Source organism: Lagenorhynchus albirostris, chromosome 2 (genome assembly GCF_949774975.1).
Source record: "Lagenorhynchus albirostris chromosome 2, mLagAlb1.1, whole genome shotgun sequence".
Taxonomy (NCBI): Eukaryota; Metazoa; Chordata; class Mammalia; order Artiodactyla; family Delphinidae; genus Lagenorhynchus; species Lagenorhynchus albirostris.
In genome coordinates this window covers 143,753,679-143,772,951 of record NC_083096.1, presented here as the reverse complement: position 1 = coordinate 143,772,951, position 19,273 = coordinate 143,753,679, and the positions used below count along the sequence as shown (strand labels likewise).

General features: G+C 38.2%; 1 protein-coding gene across 1 annotated transcript in view; it reads left to right on the top strand.

Annotated features, from left to right (window-relative positions):
• The window catches only part of RNF11 (ring finger protein 11), a 38,823-nt gene that overhangs the window by 12,995 nt on the left and 6,555 nt on the right, over positions 1 to 19,273 (top strand). The window lies entirely within an intron of this gene.

Below are 19,273 nucleotides of genomic sequence, written 5' to 3'. Positions count from 1 at the left end.
GTGCGGGCTTTCTCTATTTGCGGTGAGTGGGGGCTACTCTTTGTTGCAGTGCATGGGCTTCTCATTGCAGTAGCTTCTCTTGTTGTGGAGCATGTGCTCTAGACACCTGGGCTTCAGTAGTTGTGGCACACAGGCTCAGTAGCTGTGGCACATGGGCTTAGTTGCTCTGCAGCATGTGGGATCTTCCCGGAGCAGGGATTGAACCCGTGTCCCCTGCATTGGCAGGTGGATTCTTAACCACTGCACCAGCAGGGAAGTCCCTACATGTCTTTTTTTTTTTTTGCGGTACGCGGGCCTCTCACTGTTGTGGCCTCTCCCGTTGCGGAGCACAGGCTCCGGACGCGCAGGCTCAGCGGCCATGGCTCATGGACCCAGCCGCTCCGCGGCATGTGGGATCTTCCCGGACCGGGGCACAAACCCGTGTCCCCTGCATCAGCAGGCGGACTCTCAACCACTGCACCACCCGGGAAGCCCTACATGTCTATTCTTAATGCTGCTCCTACACTAGTTTTGCAGTAAGTTTTGAAATCAGGAGGTGTGAATCTTCAGACTTTGTTCTTATTATTCAACATTATTTTGGCTATTCTTAGTCCCTTATAATTCCATATGAATTTTGGGATCAATTGTCAATTTCTGAAAATAAACCAGCTGGGATTTTGATAGGGCCACATTTAATTTTTTTTTAATGAATCTACACTAAAATATTATTATCCAAAATCCATAGCTTGGTGTTGTATACTCTGTGAGTTTGGACGGATGTACAATGACATGGATTCTCCGTTATGTATAGTATCATACAGTATTTTGCCTGCCTAAAAAATCCTCTGTGCTCCACATGTTCATCCCTTCCTCCTAACCCCTGGCAACCACTGATCTTTTACTGTCTCCACACTTTTTCTTTTCCAGAATGTCATATATTTAGAAGCAAACAGCATGTAGCCTTTTCACATTGGCTTCTTTCACTTAGTAACGTGCAATGAAGTTTCTTCCGTGTTTATCCATGGCTTAATAGCTCATTTCTTTTTAGCACTGAATAGTATTCCATTGTCTTGATGCACCACAAGTTTATCCATTTACCTACTAAAGCATATCTTGGTTGCTTCCAAGTTTTGGGAATTATGATTGAAGCTGCTGTTAACATCCATGTGCAGGTTTTTGGGTGGACATAAGTTTTCAACTCCTTTAGGTAAATACCAAGGAGCATAATTGCTGGATTGTATATGGTAAGAGTATGTTTGGTTTTGTAAGAAACCGCCAAACCGTCTTTCAAAGTGGCTATGCCATTTGCATTCCCACCAGCAGTAAGGGAGAGCTCCTGTTGCTCCATCCACATCCTCACCAGCATTTGATACTGTCAAGTGTTTTGAGTTTTCACTGTTCTAATAGGTGTAAGTGGTGTTTTTGTTTGCTTGTTTTAATTTGCAGTTCCCAGTGCTTCTCAGTGTCCGCCTCTACCCCCTTAGGTGAAGAAGAATAGAATGCTCTGGCATATATCAAAATGGTTCCTTTCCCACTCCTCCTCTTGGGAGCATGAGGGGAATTTTTCTCTGATACTCACTGGGAGGATCTGGCAAAGCTCATGGAAATAAAACTTACGAATTGACTGTGGGGTCCCCCTGGAGTTTTTAACTCAGACTTGTTCACACTGAACCCCTAGTAATCATACAGTCCCCAGCAGAATTACAGTTCAGGTTTTCCTACCCCAGCACTGGTTCTGCTGACAGGTTTCTGCTCTGGTAAGTTGTGATTTTCTGTATCCGTCTGTCTCTCAAGTTTTGGGGTCAGCAGTTTGCTCTCTGACATCACATCTCTGACCAATCTAAGAAGAGTTGTTGATTTTTTTGTTAGGGTGGTGTGGTGACTTCTAAGCTTACATGCTAGATCAGAAACTGGAAATTCTTAATTTTCATAATAATTATATGAAAGTGAATGTTATTCTCATCTTATAGATGAAGAAATAGGTTTAGCAGTAGAGCTAGTCAGCTATGAGAATTGAGTTTTAGATGGTAGAGGTAATTGCACAGTGTGGCAGAGGACTAGTAGAAGAATCAAAATAGATATGGTAACACTGGATTTGACTCAAAGGCAGTCATGGGGACCTGGGAATCCTTTTCCAGTAGAGTGAATCTGTCAGAAGAATGGAATATTGGAATGAAGTGGTTTATATGTAATAATTGAGGTAATGAGACTCCTTTATAATAAAGTGGGTCTTCTAAAAATATCTCCTAAATCATATAAAGGTAAGTTTCATATAGCACAGCAGTGTTCTGCTAAATTGATAGAAACGTCCCTGTGCATAACATCTATTTTGTCATTTGAAAATACACACCACTGTCACTCAGTAAAATGCTAAAATTAACAAAGTGTGTTTTTGGTGTTCCAGTGTCCTGTTTTCTGTCCTCAATTGGTGATTCCCCTTTCACCTTTCTTTTCTCCCTTAGGTGATCAGGGCTCCCTGTCTAACCTTTCTCTCTCAAATCAAACATTGTACATTTGCCATTAATTGATATTAAGGCACCAATTCCTGATTGAGGCTAATTTATAGTATAGTGTGAATGTGTTTTATTTAGCATTATCTCCACTAGTCATTTGTATCCTAGTTTCTTGCCTTTTACTGTGATTTTTTTTTAATTTATTTATTTATTTTTGGCTGCATTGGGTCTTCATTGCTGCACGCAGGCTTTCTTTAGTTGTGTCCAGCAGGGGCTACTCTTTGTTGTGGTGTGCTGGCTTCTCATCGCGGTGGCTTCTCTTGTTGCGGAGCATGGGCTCTAGGCACAAGGCTTCAGTAGTTGTGGCTCGTAGGCTCTAGAGCGCAGGCTCTGTAGTTGTGGCACACAGGGCTTAGTTGCTCCGCAGCATGTGGGATCTTCCCAGACCAGGGCTCGAACCTGTGTCTCCTGCATTGGCAGGCGGATTCTCAACTGTGCCACCAGGGAAGCCCTGTGATATTTTTTTAAACATAGAAGTAATAGAAGTAGATTTGAAGCTTAAGAGGGCCCTGAAGCCATAGGTACTGATAAGTAGTCTGTTCAGGGTAATGAAGGAGCAAGGAGACTTAAAAAACAAGACTTAAAAAGATGGGTTATTGAAATCACACAGGAGAATTGAATGGATCCAGTTGTAGAAAGTATAACTGCAATTAAATTTAAGTGAAATTTTCCAATTCAAACAGTTTATTTTGGATAGATAAGTTTTGGATAGAGACCTTCTAAAATATGTTTTACATTTTTAACTTTTTTTTTATTCCAGAACATTGTCTTTGGTAACAGTGTCTTACTAAGACTGATTCGCAGCTGGGTCTTTTCAAACTTCACAATGCTCCCTTTTCATTCTCACTCCTTCCCCCATAAATCACTGAAATACTGACTTATAAGCAGATTTTCATCTCATTTTACTGATTCAAAACATACTAGAAGGATTAGTTTATTATTCTCTGTAGGTGATAGAATGGTGCCCCAGAGTCTTATTATGTAGGAATATTTGTGTTACTGAATGAAATCTGTTCTGCTTTTAATTCTTTTCTTTTTTTTTTTTTTTAATTTATTTGGTTGCACCAGGTCTTAGTTGCAGCTCGCCGGATCCTTAGTTTCGGCTCTCAGGTTCCATAGTTGTGGCTCAGCAGCTCCTTAGTTGCGGCACTCAAGCTCCTTAGTTGTGTCATGTGAACTCTTAGTTGAGGCATGCATGTAGGATCTAGTTCCCTGCCCAGGGATCAAACCCGGGGCCCCTGCATTGGGAGCGTGGAGTTTTATCCACTGCACCACCAGGGAAGTCCTTCTGCTTTTAATTCTTGTACCAGCATTTTATAATTTTTTTTCTCATTGTCTTCCCACTGTCTGATGGTTCTTCATCTGCTGTTAATGCAGCTCCCCTTATAGTAACTCTTCTAGTATTCTGCATATTGGAAAATCAGATAATTAGGCTTGTCATAATATTTCCTAGCAGCTGCCAGTAGAAGAGAGCCCAGAGGTAGTACCTATGAGTGGAGCAGCATTTTTGTTTGTGAATAAACTGTTTGGGGATTTGTATATATGGGCACCTTGTACTTTTTTTAAGGTTCAAAAAATTAGTTTTAGAGTTTCCATTGCAGAAATTTGCTTAAGTAAATAAAGTTGATTTTAGCAGGAAGTCCATATATACATGAGTGTAGAGAAATAGAGAAAGGGAAGAAACCTTCCTTAATATTGAGGTAAGCTTATCAGTATTTCATTTTTCACATATACCTCCCATCCCCCACTGTGTTTCATTATCTGGAATTTTCTCTTGTTCCTAGATATTGTTTCTCAAAATGCTTTGTATTTCTTAAAATGTGCTTTAGTTACCTAGGACTTCTTACATATAAATTTTTAAACTCGGTGTAATCTTTATATTGATGAATACTTACGCTTAGGTCCACAGATCCTTATAGGGTCAAGAATAGAACTGTATTTCAGTGTAACTAATTTCCTTGGTAATCTTATGTATCCATTCAAAAGCACTATCTGAGAAGGAATCCATGACTTTTCATCAGATTGGTAAAGGTTTCCATGCCACAAAGAAGGTTAAGAATCCCTGAGAGGCAGTCTCTGAGTTGCAGGTAATGAGCTCATATCTCTGCTGCCAGAAACCGCAAAGCCTTTGGGGTTTGAGCCATAGAGTTCTGATAGGTGTGTGGTATAGGTATTCAGTTAAATTTTGCTGTTGCAACACTGTTAGGTAAATTATCAGACCTCATTTAAGATAAGGTAGTGTGAAATAGAGCCATTTTAAAATGGCTGAAATTCTGAAACCTATTGAAAGTTAACTTGAAGTATAATTTCTTAGTCATAGATGAAAAAAATTGAATCATAGGAAAACAGTAGTATCATAGTCTCAAATAGCTTAGACCATGGGTTCAGATATATTTTTGACAACTCAAAATAGAAAAAATACATTTTATACCATGTTTCAGTTTGTAAAAACGGAAACAAGTTTCATAAAACAGTGTTGACCCTTACTATTATATATTCTGTATATTCTATTTCATTTTCTAAAAAGTCCTAGCTTTGACCCTCTAAAACTTATTTTACAATCCACAATGGTCATGACCTGCAGTCCAGAAAAAGACTCCAAGATATTGTACCAAAAAGATAAGATTATGAAATACATTTAAAATATTTTTTATGTCTGGCATTTCAAACAAAATCCCTTAGGAATTCAAACTTGCCTCTCTAAAAAGAGCATTTTGGAGAAGTGGGTACATGTTTGTACCCTGGGAATAGTCATTAAGATGCTTGTGCCAGGTTCTTTACATTTATTATCTTTATTAAGGATTTTGGACTTTATCCTAGAACAGAGGAAAGCTAGCCAGTGAAGGCTTTTAGGTGGGGTTGGGAGGGGGGTATTTTTAAAGAAGGACTCTGAGAACAAAGAGTATATATACTATTTAGGAAGCCACTGCATTAGCAGATATTGTTAGCTAGGGTGTTGGCAATAGAGATGAAGAGTTATAGATGAATTCTATTGATATTTGAGAGACAAAAACAGCAGAACTTAGTAGTGGATTGTATGGTAAGAATTTTTCCAGGAGATTGAGATATAGAAACATCAAGAACAGATTATTTTGGGAGAAGATCGGCTGTGAAGCAGGGGAGGGGTATAGGAATAGGGCAATAATTAGATGTGGAATCGATGGTGGATTAATTTGTTTTAATGAGAAAGACTTACGTTTATAAGCTGATGGGAAGGATGCAGTGAAAAGAAGTTGAATATGGAGAGCAGCAAAAATCTGTAGTATAAGGTTTCTGAGAAGGTGGAAGCACATGGAATCCAAACAGAGGTAGTAGGGTTGGCCTACACAAAAGAAAACAATCTTTAAATTTATTTTTTAATGATTTTAAATAATATATTCATATGGTCAAATTCTAGAAAAGTATGGATGAGACATCTTATTTGTTCTGTAGCCACTCAGTTCCACATCTAATAGGCAACTGAAGTTAATGTTTTTTGTATATATCCTTCAAGAGATTTTATACACATGCAAACAAATACAAGTAGTCCTCCTTGACCCCTTTACACAAAAAGTAGCCCGCTGCACAGAACAATTCTGCATGTTGCTTTTTTTTCCACACTGTATCTTTAAGCTGTTTCCCTATCAGTACATAAAAAGCTTCTTTCTTCTCTAGGGCTGCATAGTATTAATTGTGTGTACTGTTATTTATTTAATCAGTTCCCTGTTTGATGGACATTTAGGTCATTACCATTCTTTTGATAGAACCTCTATTTTAACAAGATGAAAACACTAACTGGAGATAGGTGCACATGTGAAAACACTAACATGGAGATAGGACTGTATGTTTGACTCTAAAAGTTAAGTGGTCCAAATGATCTGGATACAGAGAGCTAGGTGGTCCATTTTTGGGCCAGCAGACTGAACTTTAATATTCAGGTTAAAGAGCTGATGTGTGGAGACTCACTTGCTCAAATAAGCAGGAATTAAAATACCACATCTAGGGAACTCTTGCCAGGTCAATAAACTAGATGGAGGTAAGGGAGTCACTAGACCAAAGTTGGAGACAATAGCCAGGAAAACTCTTTAAACTACATGTTTGTCAGTCAAAAGTCATTTTTAGAAATCACCTTTTGATAGTGAAGAATTAAGACTATTTTTTGGTAGCCTCAAATTAGGACCCTCCATTCAAGGTTAAATAGATCTAGCCCATCTGAAGTGAAGGGCAAGGAGTCCTTTTTAGGGCAAATACTGCGTTTTGGGTTCAGAAGCTCTATGAGAAGGCATTACTGCCTAATTTCCAAAGAATTTCAGTTTTCTACTGTTGTTTTTTATTTATAGAATGTGTAATTTTAACGTAAAATAGGAAAATGCATAAGTCTAAATTATAAATTTGTTTGCACTGACTTAAGGCACCTGAAAGTGGTTATAATTTTTTCAGTTAACTTTCGTGGGTTAACTTTCTGGGAGGTCACTCTCACTGTTAGGTACCATGGGCCAAGTATAAGATCAAACATGAAACAGTACAAAGTCATACGGGTGACAGGTGCTAGAGGAGGCTTGAAGTGAGACAGCTAACTTTTGGTTACAGTTTCGTGAGATGGCTTCTTGAAGGACTGGGTGTTCAGGTGTCAAAAACCAAGATTTCTTTTATCTCTTTGTTTGAAATGTTTCCTTATATTCCTTCAACTGGTTTTTCTGTTTCTGTGGCAGCCATCCAAGTTCACAGAATTTTCTCTTAACCCTTTTGTTATTTAATAACTCTTGGGAAGCTGAAAACCATAAGTCCTCTTCCTGGGAAGGTACACAGAATTTTGCATGCAATTTCAAGGAATTTATATACCCCACTTAAGCCCAGATCTCAATTAACAACCTCTCGTCTATCATCTCAAACTTCTGTTCTTACTTTCTTTCATTGCCTTCTTCATTATATCTTGTCTACTGCTGCCAGGTCTCCTATTAAACAGTGATCCCTCAGTGCCAGCTATTTAATATAAAGAACAAAAATTTAAGGACATTTGATGTCCTATACTCTTAGATATTTGACTGAATGGGTGTGACAGGGTCACACAGCTATTTTGTAACACCACACTGAGCCATGTTTTCCTGACTTATGGTACACAGCGTGTATCATTGGATTTCATTACATAATTCTAAACTAGAAGTGGTTTGTATACTTTAAAAAGATATTGTGAAATTTAACAATCCTTTTTCTTTGTAGTTTTACATTTTAAGTATAAAAAACAGTTAATTTCCACTGATTTGTATACCTTTGCACTCCAAGTTGCATTGTTGAAACCAAATATTGTTTAGCTAATAGTACCCTACATGCAAGAAACTCAAAAGAATTATGTATGACTGGTTCACTATATCTTAAAATTGGACTTAACACATACTACAGCATGGATGAAGCTCAAATATATAATGCTCAGTGAAAGAAGCTAGACACCAAAAAAAAGTCATGTAATGTAGTCTGTGATTCTATTTATATGAAATATCTAGAATAGGTAAGTCCATAGAAACAGGCTGGGGAAAAGGAGGAATGGGTGATAACTACCTAAAGGGTACTGAGTTTTATGCTTTTTTCCCAAATGCAAATATTTAAAAATATGTATAATATTACTCTCTTATATTTTTTTGCATACTTTTAGTTTTTACTCAGTGTCATTTTACAAGCATTTTCTCATGTTACTGTAGTTTTGAAAGCTCCAATTTTTAAAAACCATTAAATTTATAAATCTATTAAGTCCATATTACTCTCCTATACATTCAGGTTATTTCTTGATATTCCAGGATAAGTTTCTTGATTCTTGATGGTAGTAGGGGTAGAGGAGATGTTGAGATGTGTTTCTCATCTAGAAATTGAACGAGGGGAGCTTTTATGAAAAAGTAGTGTGTTGACAGTTTCAGTTTGAAAATAAGTTGTAAATAGCTGGCTGATGGGTAGATAGCCTTGCTTAGGGCAACTTTACATTTGGGAACATTAGTATCTCTCTAGTAATCTTAACTTTCGTTTTACTTATATTTGTATTAGGAAGCCTGTTTTTTTTTTTTTTTTTTGAGGTTCATTAGCAAAAGGACTTAAGCACTCTGTATTCCATATTCTGCTTACTAGTTAGAGATTTCCTGATGACCTGACCCCTGGAATTGAGCTTGAGGAAGAATCTAAAGACTAAACCTGATTTTCTAGTTTAAGATTTGTAGGTGCTGATACTCAGCATAATCTGAGCAGTCTAGTGGACAAGTATCAGCATCTCAGTATTTATTTAGTACAGTCTCAATGTTGAGATCTGAGGTGTGTGTCTTAAAGAGGATCACTGTAAGACAATTATAATTTTTCTTTGTTTTCTGTGTTTGGGTATGTTACATGAAACAACATGAACAATTAGAAGGCAAGTATTAGGGATATGGTATTTTTTTTAAATTTTCATTAAGACTGGTTGAGCAGTATTTTTTTATGGATCATGCTTTTTAAAAAATATATTTATTTATTTATTTACTTACTTATTTAGTCTGTGCCAGGTCTTAGTTGTGGCACACAGGATCTTTAGTTGCGGCATGTGGACTCTTAGTTGCGGCATGCATGTAGGATCTAGTTCCCTGGCCAGGGATCGAACCCAGGTCCTCTGCACTGGGAGCGTGGAGTTTTACTCACTGGACCACCAGGGAAGTCCCAGGGATATGGTATTGAATGCATAGTCCATTAGAAAATAAGAACCAGCTATGTAGAAGCTTCAGCAGCTGATTTGACTAGAGGACATAGAAAACATAATTGGTCAGACTAATTTTTTTACACGTCCTGAAGAGACACCATTTGCTTAAAATAAGCAGTCTTATAAAATCCTTACTCCTTTAACCTCCTCCCTGAAATATTTCACTAGGCTTCTGGGAAAACTCACATTAAAATGTAGGCCTTTTCAAAACAATTTTCAACAGTTGGTGCTGGGACACCTGCATATTCACAAAGAATGAGGTTGGACCCCTTCTTCACACCATATACAAAAATAAACTCAATGGTTCATATACTATAGTTTTACTAAGAGCTAAAACTATGAAACTCTTAAATATAGATGTCTTCTTGACCTTGGATTAGGTAAAGCCTTCTTAGATATGATACAAAAAGCACAACTGACCAAAAAATAAATTAGGTGGATATCATGAAATTAAAAACTTGTGCTTCAAAGGACACCAGCAAAGTGAAAAGACAATCCATAGAATGCAAGAAAATATTTGCAAATCATCTATCTGATAAGGAACTTACGTTCAGGATATATACAGAACTCTTTACAACTCAGTGAAGATAAAAATCCCAGTTTTAAAAAGGAGTGACAGGGCTTCCCTGGTGGCGCAGTGGTTGAGAGTCCGCCTGCTGATGCAGGGGACATGGGTTCGTGCCCCGGTCGGGGAAGATCCCACATGCCGCAGAGCGGCTGGGCCTGTGAGCCATGGCTGCTGAGCCTGCGCGTCCGGAGCCTGTGCTCTGCAACGGGAGAGGCCGGGGCAGTGAGAGGCCCGCGTACCGCAAAAAAAAAAAAAGGAGTAACAGATCTGGATAGACATTTCTCCAAAGAAGATATACAAATGGCCACCAGCACATGAAAAGTTGTTTAACACCATTTGCCATCAGGGAAATGCAAATCAAAACCACTAGGGTGGCTATAATTTAAAACAAACAAAAAACAGAAACAAAATAAGATTTGGCAATGATGTGGAGAAATTGGAAATAACCATCATACACTTCTGGTGGGAATGTACAATGGTACAAGCACTTTGGAAAACAGTTGGGCAGTTGCTCAAAAGATTGAAATAGAATTATCATATGACCCAGCAATTCTGCTCCTAGGTGTATACCCAAGATTGAAAACATGCCCACACAAACTTGTACACAAATGCTCATAGCAGTGTATTCATAATAGCCAAGAAGTGGAAACAGCCCAAATGTCCATCAACTAATGAATGACTAAACAAAATGTGGTATATACATACAATGCAGTATTATTCAGCAATAAAAAGGAATGAGGTTTTGATAAATGCTACAACATGGGTAAAACATGCTAAGTTGTAAGTCGCCAAAGAACTACTATTGTATAAAATAAACAACAAGGATATATTGTACAGCACAGGGAAATATAGTCATTGTTTTGTAATAAGGTTAAATGGAGTATAATCTATAAAAATATTGAATGACTCTGCTGTACACTTGAACCTAATATAATATTGTAAATCAACTACACTTCAACAATAGGAGCAAGAAGCTGTTAGAATCCAAGAAATACACCTTCTAAAGAGTTTTGCAGGGGCTTCCCTCGTGGCGCAGTGGTTGAGAGTCCACCTGCTGATGCAGGAGACACGGGTTTGTGCCCCGGTCCGGGAAGATCCCACATGCCGTGGAGCAGCTCGGCCCGTGAGCCATGGCTGCTGAGCCTGCGCGTCCGGAGCCTGTGCTCCGCAATGGGAGAGGCCACAACAGTGAGAGGCCTGCGTACCGCAAAAAAAAAAAAAAAGAATCCACCTGCCAATGCAGGGGACACAGGTTCGAGCCCTGGTCCAGAAGGATCCCACATGCTGCAGAGCAACTAAGCCCGTGCGCCACAACTACTGAGCCTGCACTCTAGAGCTCGTGAGCCACAACGACTGAAGCCTGTGCGCCTAGAGCCCGTGCTCCACAACAAGAGAAGCCACCACAATGAGAGACCTGCACACTACAACGAAGAGTAGCCCTTGCTTGCCACAACTAGAGAAAACCCACACATAGCAACAAAGACCCAATGCAGCCAAAAATAAAATAAAATTTAAAAATTAAAAAAATAAGTTTTGCAGAATTCTTACAACTGAAGTTCACCAGTTTTCAGAGGGAATTAATATTTTTTGATGATGTTAGCCCTTCAAAAAATAACCCTTAAAAAGAGAGGGGAAGGTATCTGTTAGAGAACTTAGTACAGTAAATGCAATAACAGACTTCCTGAGCTCCAAAGACAACGCTTGGCTGCTACAAACATACTCTTTTTGGAATTAACACCTTTTTAAGCTTTCATCTTTTAACTCCTTAAAGGCTGTGTATATTCTGACTCTGGTTTTGCAAAGAATTCTTGGGCTTATTACTGTTAGCTTTCAAGTAGTCATATATTTGAATCTTCCATTTAAGGATGAAAGATAGTTATTGAAATGTATATTCTTATTCTTTGAACTGGTAAAATTCAAAGATAGGATGCTTAAATGAGAAAAATTCCAGTATGTTTTGGCTGTAGCAAAGAAGTAGTTCCAACAATAACTCATGCACTAACTCAGATGGGATATCTCTAGGCCCACAACTACCCTGGAGATCTGCCCCACTGGTAAGCAATTCTTTGTTAGTAAGTGGGTACCATTTCCCCTCTGGAAACCAGTTTGCTTGATGAGAAGGAAAAGGTGGTCTAATTTAGGTCTCATTCAGTAAAGAAAATAGTGGTGGTGCTTAGGAGACTCTTATTTTAGACAAAATTAACTCAGAGGAAACGTGCTTTATTTTAACGATATACACATGGATTAGAATCAGACAGCTGTCAAGGAACCAAGGCAGCCACTTTCTCCCATTTTTCTTACCCAGAGGCTTCAGGATTTTTCATTTGTGGGCTTTCCTAATGTCTGCTTCACTCAGCATTTCTAATCTGTCTTTAATACAGTTTCCTCAAACCTCAGTTTATACATCTTGTATTTGCTGCTCAGTGACCTTTCAGGTCAGTTAATTCAGTTTTCCAATTCCAGTTCTAAGAGAAGACAGTCTGTTGATTCATCCTCTCTTCACCAGTCAGGAGGTTGCAAGTCATCAAATGTTGACTAGCCTATGGATCCACTGGAATGTATGCCTGTCCCAGGAGTTGCCAGGTCATGGGCAATTTAGGGATAGTAGGAGCCATGGGTGAGGTAATCATCTTGTCTTGTTTGCTATATCTCTGTATCCCCCTACTGTAGGGGATTTAGGCTTTGTAAGGACAGTCTTGGTCACCACTGTATCTCCTTTGCCTAAAGCAGCATCTGAAATATGGTTGAGTATTCAAGAAATATTGTAATTTGTGCCTAGGCTCAAAATGTGACCTTGATTTTCAGTTGTCTTGACCCTTAGATGGATTTATGACTTGCTAATGCTGAGTGCCTATGGTGATGATGCCTACCAGGTCTCCACCAATTAGGATACTGTATATAACCCTGTATGACAAGTGCTCAGTGAATATTTATGTAATGAATAAAAGAAGCCAACTTTTTCATTTCTTTAAAAAATAAGCAAACAAATAAATGCCAAAACGCCTCCCTGGAAGCAGTGCTCTTTTTCCATGCAGATCACTTCGGTTTGATCTCATTAAATAAAACATATCATTTGTCAGTATCATTGATGGGATGCTGGCTTTTTTCCCCTCTATGTATAATTGTTATCCTTTATGGTTCAGGAATTTCATTAATGCTAATCTTTGGGGTTTTGTTTGGTTTGGGGGTTTTTGTTCAAGATTCACTGAACATCAGAGTTAGAATATGCATTGAGATCATTTATTCCAAATCCTCCATTTTATGGCCTTAGGTTTCAGTCTGGCAAAATTCAGAAAAAAACATTCCCAGTAGGAAACTGCAGCTGGGGAGGGGGTGGTGCCAGCAGCAGTTTGTAAGGCTGTAAGGAGAAAATCAGAAGAGCTGACTCTTCTGGAGGAAAGGATACAGCTTTTGGTGACAAGCTGCATTCTTTGGCAGTGACTTTATTTTTCCTTCACCACAAACCAGACTTGTACTATTTCCAGCCTCAGCACATTATTTAGGCACTTCCCCACTGCATTGTTTTATTTAGTTTCTGAAATTATATCATATTCCCTAACCTGGGTCCAACTTTTAATGCAGTGCCTTTCAGATAGACAAGTTCACACTTTGATCTGTTTCTTTCTTGACTTGTAAACTCTGAGATTCGGGCCCATTTTATTTTTCACAACATTCATCATTTTATAGATGATACATTATTTATTAACAAACAATTGGAACACTTCAGAGATTTTCCTCATCAGGTCAAACCTTGCTTTTTTGTGTGACTGACCCTGTCTTTGCTCTTTGCTCTGCCTCAGCACATTTTGTAAACCTTTGTTCCTTGTCTATTCTACCCCTTTCCGTGATGCTGCATTTCTTTTCCTAACACATTTTAATTAAAATTTTTCCCTTTCTTTAAGGCACATGCTTTTGCTTGGATTCTCTTTGGGGTTTTTTGTTGTTTTTTGCATGAAGACGTAGAGAATTAAAGCATTAAAGAGGAAAAAAAATGTTTAAATTTACTTGAAATATATCTGCTTCTCTTACTGTGAATTCCCTCTTTCTCAAAATTTAAACTCACAGGGCAGGTACATGTATGTCTCCTATCAACATTGAGAAAATGGTAGTTAGATAAGGCATTTAAGTAGATGCTGGGGATAAAGGGAAAGGGGGAAGAGATGTGTACTTTGGATGACTAATGATGTCATTATAGGAAGGCCCAGATATTTGAGCCCCTATTGTGGTTGGTACATTTTCTTAGTTATTCCTTACAACATTCTTTTAAGATGGGTATTCTATTCATTTTTCTGATGAGGAACCTTAGGCTTAGAGGTATTAAGTAACTTGCCTATGGTCACATACCTGATAAGTGCCAGAGGATGAAATTCTATGATATATCTGTGTTCCTTCCACTGTACTTTTCTATTATTAACCTAAATAGTGTGCATAGAAATTCTGAGCTTGAGAAGGATTGTGGAAGTAGAAGGAGATAATTAGTTTGATTTTGGACAAATTGAAGTTACTGTGGGATAGAAAGGTAGGTTGAAATTTCAGAGAGGCAACAAACCAGGTTATCACTTGGAGAAGGAATGTTGGTTGTAATTTATATCAGGTTTTCCTTTTTGGTTTTATTGTGGCATAATCCAAATCCTTAGCAAAATTTTCATAGCATGTTTATAAAATCCTGATAAGAATATATGACATGGATTACAGGAACATGAGTGCTTTGATTTAAATCATTCAGTTATCCAGTAATGTTTGAATCCCTACTATGTGAAAGATACTGTGCTAGGCAAATAGTATATATTGGTGGGCAAAACAGACATAATCCCTACCTTTATCAAGCTTATGGTCTAGTGGTGAAGGAATACACTAATAATATAGTCACGCAATCACCTGTTTAGCCCAGAGACAAAATACTTCGTGAATCATATTCATAGACATAGATAGAGGTGAGGGCAGCCAACTGAACCACCCTTGAAGGTTGCCAGCATTTATATTAATTAGCAATTTACTGTATTGGTGATTTAGATTTTCATAAACCCATTCATTTTGTACGAAGTGCCCTTGTACATTGTAAATGATTAATTTGTAAATGTTATTTTCCACAGGTCTTCAAAATCGTATTTAGGATTCACTTTTGGAGGGATTGGTGGAGATACTATTATTATCAGTCATTCTTTTTTCTTTTTGCGGTACGCGGGCCTCTCACTGTTGTGGCCTCTCCCGTTGCGGAGCACAGGCTCTGGATGCGCAGGCTCAGCGGTCATGGCTCACGGGCCCAGCCGCTCCGCGGCATGTGGGATCTTCCCGGACTGGGGCACGAACCCGTGTCCCCTGCATCGGCAGGCGGACTCTCAACCACTGCGCCACCAGGGAAGCCCCTATCAGTCATTCTTAAAGAATATACTTAGCAAAGCAAAACCAACTCTGTAATCCCAGTGTTATAGCATGTATACTAACTTTAATAAGTATAGAAACACTGAAATGAGAAGGAACACGGGAGTAAGTTAATGGGTGACTATTTTTAGCTATTAGTAGATAACATTTTTAGTAGGTCATTTATTCATCTATCCATTCAGTAAGGAGCAAAACCAGACACAATTCTTATCATTGATCTTACAGTCTGGTGGGAAAGACAACATTTAAATTACTATAACTAAATATAAAATTACAAATATGACAAATGCCATGGAGGAAAGTTACTTGTTATATAAGAGCCTATAATAGAGGAGAATGGTTAGTTAGGGAAGATTTCTGAAAAAATAGAAGTTGAACTGAGCTCAGAAGGAAGGAAAAAAAGAGGTATTTAAGCAGAGTGATGGTGGAGGAGAGTGTTTCATGCAGAGAATACAGCAGGTGCTATGACTTCACATAAGAGAGATCATGCTTCTTTAAAGATCTGAAAGAAGGCCAGTGGGGCTAGAAAGCAGTGAGTGAGTTGTTAGATGAGGAAGGAGAGGGTGAGTGGTAGGTAGGTAGGTAACCAGACTATGCAGGGCTTTGGAGGTCTTATTAAGGACTTTGGACTTCATCCAAAGAGCAGTGGGAAGCTATTGAAGGAGTTTTAAAGTATGTTGAGGAGGGCATAGGGTTGGATTTGTTTTGGAAAAATTGCTGTAACTTCTGGGTAGAAAACAAATTGAGATTTTCCTAGCTAATATTGTACACCAGGAAAGAAATGGGAACTTAGACTGGAGTATTGGCAATAGACATGGAAAGAAATGAACAGATTCTATCAGCATTTCAATAGAAAATAAATTCACTAGAACCCGGTGATGTATTAAATATGGGAAGGTAAAGGGAAGGGAGGTACCAAGGAAGTTTCTGTCTTCCAGAACTAGAAAGGTGGTTGTGTCATTTACTGAGATAGGGAAGAGGACCAGGTTTTGGAGGGGAGTTCATTTTTGGACATCGAATTAGAACTGTCAAAGTAGAGCCTGGAGTTTAAAAGCGAGATCTAGACTGGAATATAAATTTGTGAATCATTTATATCTAGGTGGTAGTTTTAGCTGTCAACATGGACATAGTTTTGGTGAAGAGTATAGGGCAGGAGAAGAGACCAGGACAAAAATAGTCACACACTCCAAATACTGTCACATCATGAGGTTCTGGGGATTAGAATTTCAGCATAAGAATTTTGGGGGACACAGTTCAGCATATAACCCTTCTATGTCAAAGGTGTTTTTCTCTGTGCTAAATAATAAATGTTCAAAATATTAGTTCCTTCAAACTTGCTTTGAAAAAAGGAATAAAACAGAAGTACTGTGTAACTGCCATTGTCAAAACACACATTTTTCACAAAGGAGCATTTCTTTTTTTTTTTTTTTTTTTTTTTTTTTGTGGCCATGCCACACAGCATGCGGGATCTTAGTTCCCCGACCAGGGATCAAACCCATGCCTTCTGCAGTGGAAGTGCGGAGTCTTAACCACTGGACCTCCAAGGAAGTCCACAAAGGAGCATTTCTAATGAACATCACCAAATAAACTGCTTGAAAACAAAGGAGTCAATGCAGGCACTATCCATCACTCTTTTTTGGGGTGGGGGAGGTGGGTAAGTGCCAAACCCGAGCCCCCTGCAGTGGAAGTGCAGAGCCCTAACCACTGGACTGCCAGGGAATTCCCCCTATCACTCTTAACATTATCTAGAATGATCTTCAGTTCCATTGGAGGACTCATAGTTCTTAGCATATAATTGTAATCACAGCTATGATTTATTACTGCAAAAGATCGCAAATCAAAATTGGTAAAGGGAAAAGATGCAAAGGTCCATAGGAAAGGCACAGGCTTCTAAGAGTTCTCTCCTAGTGGAGTCACACGGAATGTGCTTAATTCTCCAGCACTGAATTGTGCCAACATGTTTGAAGTGTTATCTCCCAGGGAAGCCCAAAGTACTGAGCCACTGCCTAACATATACCAAAATTCTAGACTCCCAGAGGGAAAGCAGGTGTTCAGCATAAATCGCACTGTTCACACAAAGAGTTTAGGCACAGTGAGCCATTAGTTAGGGAATGTTGAGAACTGTCCCAGAGTCCAGATCTTTTAAACAGTGCTGTTTTTATATCCCCATCCAATCTTCCATTCAGTGTCTTCTAGCTGACAGGAGAAACAAGTTTACATTTTGCCACCTAGAAAATACCATTGGATCTCTAGTTACTAAATAGTAATTCATACTTAAGGTCATTTTTTTTTTCTTAAGGTCATTTTTAATAAGTATGATGGGACTTAAAACTAGGTGTGTGTGGTAAGAAGGGTGAGGCTATCTTTAAAATATCAGGAGCTCTTAGTCATTTTCTTCCCTATAGAGGGTTTCTGAAAAGTTGCATATAAACTGAAATTAGAATGGTGAATCACTTAAAATATCTAGAGGGTTTCTTTCGTTTAACAAAAATACCAAAGAGGAAAATACATCCATAATGTGAATAAGAGATAGGCGTTTTGTCTTTCTATCTATTAATATGCTTCTTTGTAAGGTAGAGCTTTCCTTTTCTGTTCTGCTTTCTGTGTTCTCTGTACCCATATGTGAACCACAAGACCAAAGAAATCTAGCCTCTTAAAAAGCACGTGCTTAGAGACAGTTAAAGTCTTTTTGTTTGTAGTATAGGTCTTTTTGTTTGTAGTAGGTATGTTCAAGGATTAAGGAGTACCTCATTACCCACAGTCTTATACTAATTGTTTCACTGACTTCCGTATGAGTCATATCTTGATGTGGATGGCAGCTCATCAAGACTGGTCAGTTGGTCTGGGACTGAGAATAATGAAAGGTAGTCTAGACTGGAAATCATAATTCAAGGGTTGAAAATCTGAGCTGGCAGGGGTTACAACAGAGGCTGAAGAGTTTCTTGTATTCAGAGACAAGCCAGAAAGATAGGACCAAAGCCAGGGGCAATAGTAGTTAGCTTCAAGTCTGCAAACCAGAGTCATTTGATGTTGAGAGAAAGCAGAGGGTTAGAATAACTTACTACAGGAAGTATCAGAGACTCAAATCTTATAATTTAATTTTTCAGACTGAAAATCCCATATTCATAAATAGCAGTGTTTTAAAAACGGTATTCTATTGATTCCTAGGATTCTGCGAAGGTACCCCAGCTGGAGTGGGGGTGTGGGATTCTATTTTTCTATCAGCAATAGAGTATATTTTACAGGGCAGTTTCAAAATGGATTTGATGTTCTTTGAAATTCTTAAATTTTAGAAGTTGCTGAAATTATGAAACCTTTATTGCAGATGAAAAATCTTTATAACTTTATTAGAAATTCTTTATTTTGATGGCTTTCTTAAAATGTCATTTCAGTATAATATAAATGGACAAAGTCCAAATCATTTTACTTGGAGAATCTCCTTCCTATCCAGCAACCAAGCATGATGTAGTGGAAATTACCAGCTTAAAAGGGAGACCAGAATTCTAATTCCAACATTGTCAGTAATTTTGTGACTGTAGGTAAGCTTGGGCTTGCCTTGTTCTTAAGTGAATTTCTAAGATTCTTTTTGATAAGTTTTACTTACCTCTGTCATAGTCTAGTCCATTTCTTCTTTTTAAAAAAAAATTGTTTTATTTCAGCTTTACTGAGTTATAATTGACATACAAAATTGAAAATTCAGTCCATTTCTTAAACGTTGCAGTGCTTTTCTATAGTCACATACTAGTAGAGACAGAATAATATTGTAGTAGCTAACATTTATTTAGCTAACATTTATTTAATGAGCTTTTGTATGTGTGTCTCATGCTGTACCGGAACAGCAGTTACAAGTCTCTTTTAATTCTTACACTAGTCCTGGTACTTTACACATAGAGAAACTGAGTCTAATAGAGGTTAAGTAAATAACTTGGTCAAGGTCTTATGACTGATAAGTAGCAGAGCAGGGACAGCCTTTTTGACTCTGAACTATGAAACTTTTCTGCATCGAAAGTTAGCCTGCTAGGTATAAAACCTTAGAGGAGAATTTCTAAACCAGAGGTGAAACAGCCATTTTTATGATCTTTAACAACAGAAGGGTCATGTAACTTTTATATGCACTATAAAGCCTGGTCAGCAAAGTTA